Consider the following 7,219-nt stretch of genomic DNA (forward strand, 5'->3'; position numbering starts at 1 on the left):
GGCAGAGAGTTCAACAGCAGCCTTCAGAACTTCTTCAGGTGGGAGCAGAAGCCTGAAGATAATTTAAGAGAGAACATGAAGAGATGCATAGAAAACAGACAACTTTTTTGAGACATCTTTTACTAGGAGGGGGGCAAAAAATGACAGGAGAAGTAAGGTCAAATAAGAGTTTTGTATTGTTTTGTTTTAAATGAAATACACAACAATGTGTTAGTATGTTGATGGAAATGATCCAGAAAGAAGAGGAAAAATGACCTGTAGGAGAGAGTGTGAAGTATGGTTGAATGATGTCTTTGAGTCCAGTTAGCCCTCTGTATCCACAAGTTCCACATTCGTGGATTCAACTAGCAGCATATTGAAACTATTCAGGAAAAAAATATCCAGAAATTTCCAATATACAAAACTTGAATTTGCCCCACACTGGCAACTATTTACATTGTATTTACAACTATTTATACAGCTTTTACATTGTATTCAATATTATAAATAATCTAGAGATGATGTAAAATATATGGTAGGATGTGCATATGTTATATGAAAATGTTGCATCATTTTACAGAGGGACTTGAGCATCCTTGGATTTCAGTATTCACGGGGGGTCCTGGAACCTATCTCTCTTGGATACTGTGGGATGACTGTCCATTAGATGGAGTGGGATCTGGTGTTCACTGTGGGTATGGATACTGGCAGGTGGATAAAGGGGTGGTAAGTCTAACAAATACTCTTCTGAACAGTTTAATTTTCTGAGTGATTTAGGAAGTGAGGTCATGAGGTGAATATGAGGCTGCTGGATGGAGGTTTAAGGCTGAAGAAGAGAGAACTCATGAAATGGTCATTGTGGGGAGTTGGACACTGAATGAACCAGTGGGATGCTAAGGTTGTCCAATAATAGAAGCCCTTTTGGGGCTTTTGATGACTAACTAAACTGAGGTTATATAATTTATGGTCAGTTAAATAAGTCAAGTACAAGTTTTTGAGAAATTTTATAGGCCATGAACTGTCCTTGGCCCTGGAGGTATAAAATGAATAGGATGTGGTCCCTCCCCTCAAAGAACTCACAGTCCCACAGCAAGAGAGACTGAAATATGAAATCAATAACCCTAATGAATTGTGATAATTCTATAATTGAGTTATACTCATTGATTTGGGAATTACTGCCAAGTGCTGTGGCCAAATATAGTGACACATCAAGCTGGTGGGGTATTTCACATCAGAATCAGAATGTGACTCTCTGTAAATACCTTCTTTTACTCAATAAGCATTTATTAAGACTCCAGCACTGCGCTAGGTGTTCATGCTACAATGGCAAATAAGAGAACTTCTTCACTCAAAGAGCTTGCCAGTACTGCAGTGATTTCTAATCTTAGCTGCACATTAGAATCACCTCGGTGTTTTGAAAAATCCAGATATCCAGACAGTGCCCCATATTAATAAGTCAAATATTTCAAGTTCCCGAGTGTTTCCAAAATGCAGTCAAGGAAGAGGACTACTGATCTCAGGGGAGTGACATATAGGAACACAGAAAATGGAAATATAGGTGTGAAAAATGCTGTAAGGTAGGGAAGATACTAGGATTCAGCACCTTGGGAGGAAGAGCCACCGGGGCTGAGTAAAGAATTAGTGAGGACCAGGGCTCTTTGGTGGGGTTAATGGCAGACTCTGGGAGGGCTCACACCAAGGAGCACTTCCTCGAACTTCTGCTGCTAGTTTCCTTGTCCCTGTAGTGAGCCACAGCCACCCCCTGCCTCTGCAGGAAACCCTCCAATACTAGCAGGCATTACTTATCCTTCTTATATTGTGCCATTTATTTTGAATGACCACATGCATTCCTGTCTTCAATTGTGAGTAACAAGTTACCAAAATTTCAGAAATAAATAGGAGACTTGGAAACTCAAGGAATAAAATAGATTCCAGCCAGGGCTGAGTTAAGGATTCAAACAATGTCATCAGGGTCTGGGTGCTCCAGCTGGGTGTCAGGCCTGAACCTCTGAGGTGGGAGAGCCGAGTTCAGGACATTGGTGTACCAGAGACCTCCTGGCCCCATGTAATATCAATCGGTGAGAGCTCTCTCAGAGACCTCTGTCTCATCGCTAAGACCCAGCTCCACTCAATGACCAGCAAGCTACAGTGCTGGACACCCTATGCCAAACAACTAGCAAGATGGGAACACAACCCCGCCTATTAGCAGACAGGCTGCCTAAAATCATAATAAGTTCACAGACACTCAAAGACACACCACTGGACGCAATCCTGCCCACCAGAAAGATGAGATCCTGCCTCATCCACCAGAATACAATAACCAGTCCCCTCCACCAGGAGGCCTACACAACCCACTGAACCAACCTTACCCACTGGGGTCAGACACCAAAAACAATCGGAATTACAAACCTGCAGGCTGTGAAAAGGAGATCCTAAACACAGTAAGTTAAGCAAAATGAGAAGACAAAGAAATACACAGCAGCTGAAGGAGCAAGGTAAAAACCCACCAGACCAAACAAATGAAGAGGAAATAGGTAGTCAACCTGAAAAAGAATTCAGAGTAATGATAGTAAAGATGATCCAAAATCTTGGAAATAGAATGAAGAAAATACAAGAACATTTAACAAGGACTTAGAAGAAATAAAGAGCAAACAAGTAATGATGAACAACACAATAAATGAAATTAAAAATTCTCTAGAAGTAATCAATAGCAGAATAACTGAGGCAGAAGAACGGATAAGTGACCTGGAAGATAAAATAGTGGAAATAACTACCACAAAGCAGAATAAAGAAAAAAGAATGAAAAGCTTTGAGGACAGTCTCAGAGACTTCTGGGACAACTTTAAATGCACCAACTTTTGAATTATAGGGGTCCCAGAAGAAGAAGAGAGAAAGAAAGGGACTGAGAAAATATTTGAAGAGATTATATTTGAAAACTTCCCTAATAGGGGAAAGGAAATAGTCAATCAAGTCCAAGAAGTACAGAAAGTCCCATACAGGATAAATCCATGGAGAAACATATCAAGACACATATTAATCAAACTATCAAAGGTTAAATACAAAGAAAAAATATTAAAAGCAGCAAGGGAAGAGCAACAAGCATGCAAGGGAATCCCCATAAGGTTAACAGCTGATCTTTCAGCAGAAACTCTGCAAGCCAGAAGAGACAGGACATATTTAAAGTGATGAAAAGGAAAATCCTACAACCAAGATTACTCTGCCAAGCAAGGATCTCATTCAGATTTGACAGAGAAATTAAAACCCCTACAGACAAACAAAAGCTAAGAGAATTCAGCACCATGAAACCAGCTTTACAACAAATGTTAAAGGAACTTCTCTAGGCAGGAAACACAAGAGAAGGAAAAGACCTACAATAACAAACCCCAAACAATTAAGAAAATGGTAGTAGGAACATACATATCAATAATTACCGAAATGTAAATGGATTAAATGCTACAACCAAAAGACATACACTGGCTGAATGGATACAAACACAAGACCTGTATATATGCTGTCTACAAGAGACCCACTTCAGACCTAGGGACGCATACAGATTGAAAGTGAGGGGATGGAAAAAGATATTCCATGCAAATGGAAATCAAAAGAAAGCTGGAGTAGGAATACTCATATCAGACAAAATAGACTTTAAAATAAAGACTATTACAAGAGACAAAGAAGGACACTACAGAATGATCAAGGGATCAATCCAAGAAGATTGATATTATAAATTGTAATATATATGCACCCAACATAGGGGCATCTCAATACATAAGGCAAATGCTAACAGCCACAAAAGGGGAAATCGACAGTAACACAATAATAGTAGGGGACTTTAACACCCCACTTTCGCCAATGGAGAGATCATCCAAAATGAAAAGAAATAAGGAAACACAAGCTTTAAATGACACATTAAACAAGGTAGACCTAATTGATATTTATAGGACATTCCATCCAAAAACAACAGAATACACTTTCTTCTCAAGTGCTCATGGAATATTCTCCAGGATAGATCATAACTTGGGTCACAAATCAAGCCTTGGTAAATTTAAGAAAATTGAAATCATATCAAGTATCTTTTCCAACCACAATGCTATGAGACTAGATATCAATTATAGGGAAAAATCTGTAAAAAGTACAAACACATGGAGGCTAAACAATACACTACTGAATAACCCAGAGATCACTGAAGAAATCAAAGAGGAAATCAAAAACTACCTAGAAACAAATGACAGTGAAAACACGACGACCCAAAACGTATGGGATGCAGCAAAAGCAGTTGTAAGAGGGAAGTTTATAGCAATACAATCCTACCTCAAGAAACAAGAAACAACTCAGATACACAACCTAACGTTACAGCTAAAGCAGTTAGAGAAAGAAGAACAAAAAATCCCCAAAGTTAGCAGAAGGAAAGAAATCATAAAAGTCAGATCAGAAAAAAATGAAAAAGAAATGAAGGAAATGCTAGCAAAGATCAATAAAACTAAAAGCTGGTTCTTTGAGAAGATAAACAAAATTGATAAACCTTTAGCCAGACTGATCAAGAAGAAAAGGGAGAAGACTCAAATCAATAGAATTAGAAATGAAAAAGGAGAAGTAACAACTGACACTGCAGAAATACAAAGGATCATGAGAGATTACTACAAGAAACTGTATGCCAATAAAATGGAAAACCTAGAAGAAATGGACAAATTCTTAGAAAACCACCACCTTCCAAGACTGAAACAGGAAGAAATAGAAAACATGAACAGACCAATCACAGGCATTGAAATTGAGACTGTGACTAAAAATCTTCCAACAAACAAAAGTCCAGGACCAGATGGCTTCACAAGTGACTTCTATCAAACAATTAGAGAAGAGCTAACAGCTAACCTTCTCACACTCTTCCAAAGTAAAGCAGAGGGAGGAACACTCCCAAACTCATTCTATGAGGCCACCATCACCCTGATACCAAAACCAGACGAAGATGTTACAAAGAAAGAAAACTACAGGCCAATATCGCTGATGAACATAGATGCAAAAGTCCTCAACAGAATACTAGCAAACAGAATCCAACAGCAAATTAAAAGGATCATACACCATGATCAAGTGGGGTTTATCCCAGAAATGCAAAGATTCTTCAATATATGCAAATCAATCAATATGATAAACCATATTAACAAGTTGAAGGAAGAAAACCATATGATAATCTCAATAGATGCAGAAAAAGCTTTAGACAAAATTCAACACCCACCTATGATAAAAACCTCCAGAAAGTAGTCATAGAGGGAACTTACCTCAACATAATAAAGGCTATATATGTCAAACCCACGGCCAGCATTGTTCTCAATGGTGAAAAACTGAAACCATTTCCACTAAGACCAGGAACAAGACAAGTTTGCCCACTATTAGTCAACGTAGTTTTGGAAGTTTTAGCCACAGCAATCAGAGAAGAAAAAGAAATAAAAGGAATCCAAATTGGAAAAGAAGTAAAACTGTCACTGTTTGCAGATGACATGATACTATACATAGAGAATCCTAAAGATGCTCCCAGAAAATGACTAGAGCTAATCAGTGAATTTGGTAAAGTAGCAGGATACAAAATTAATGCACAGAAATCTCTTGCATTCCTATACACTAATGATGAAAAATCTGAAAGACAGATTAAGGAAACACTCCCATTTACCATTGCAACGAAAAGAATAAAATACCTTGGAATAAACCTACCTAAGGAGACAAAAGAGCTGTATGCAGAAAACTATAAGACACTGATGAAAGTAATTAAAAATGACACAAACAAATGGAGAGATATACCATGTTCTTGGATTGGAAGAATCAACATTGTGAAAATGATTATACAACCCCAAGCAATCTACAGATTCATTGCAATCCCTATCAAACTACCTATGGCATTTTTCACAGAACTAGAACAAAAATTTTCATAATTTGTATGGAAACACAAAAGACCCCGAATAGTCAAAGCAATCTTGAGAAAGAAAAACGGAGCTAGAGGAATCAGGTTCCCTGACATCAGACTATACTACAAAGCTAGTAGTAATCAAGACAATATGGTACTGGCACAAAAACAGAAATATAGATCAATGGAACAGGATAGAAAGCCCAGAGATAAACCCACCACATATGGTCACCTTATCTTTGATAAAGGAATCAAGAATATTCAATGGAGAAAAGACAACCTCTTCAGTAAGTGGTGCCGGGAAAAACTGGACAGCTACAGGTAAAAGAATGAAATTAGAGAACTCCCTAACACCATACACAAAAATAAACTCAAAATGGATTAAAGACCTAAATGTAAGGCCAGACACTATCAAACTCTTAGAGGAAAACACAGGTAGAATATTCTATGACATAAATCACAGAAGATCCTTTTTGACCCACCTCCTAGAGTAGTGGAAATAAAACCAAAAATAAACAAATGGGATGTAATGAAACTTAAAACCTTTTGCACAGCAAAGGAAACCATAAACAAGATGAAAAGACAACCCTCAGTATGGTAGGAAATATTTGCAAACGAAGCAACTGACAAAGGATTAATCTCCAAAATATACAAGCAGCTCATGCAGCTCAATATCAAAAAAACAAAGAACCCAATCCAAAAATGGGCAGAAGACCTAAATAGACATCTCTCCAAAGAAGATATACAGATTGCCAACAAACACATGAAAGGATGCTCAATATCACTAATCATTAGAGAAATGCAAATCAAAACTACAATGAGGTATCCCCTGACACCAGTAAGAATGGCCATCATCAAAAAGTCTACAAACAATAAATGCTGGAGAGGGTGTGAAGAAAAGGGAACCCTCTTGCACTGTTGGTGGGAATGTAAGTTGATACAGCCACTATGGGGAACAGTATGGAGGTTCCTTAAAAAACGAAGAATAGAACTACCATATGACCCAGCAACCCCACTACTGTACATATACCCTGAGAAAACCATAATTCAAAAAGAGTCATGTACCACAGTGTTCATTGCAGGTCTCTTTACAATAACCAGGACATGGAAGCAACCTAAGTGTCCATTGACAGATGAATGAATAAAGAAGATGTGGCACATATATACAATGGAATATTACTTAGCCATAAAAAGAAACGAAATTGAGTTATTTGTAGTGAGGTGGATGGACCGAGAGTCTGTCATACAGAGTGAAGTAAGTCAGAAAGAGAAAAGTAAATACTGTATGCTAGAACATATATATGGAATCTAAAAAAAAAAAAAAATTGGTTCTGAAGAACCTAGGGG

Source organism: Mesoplodon densirostris, chromosome 7, assembly GCF_025265405.1.
Source record: "Mesoplodon densirostris isolate mMesDen1 chromosome 7, mMesDen1 primary haplotype, whole genome shotgun sequence".
Lineage (NCBI taxonomy): Eukaryota > Metazoa > Chordata > Mammalia > Artiodactyla > Ziphiidae > Mesoplodon > Mesoplodon densirostris.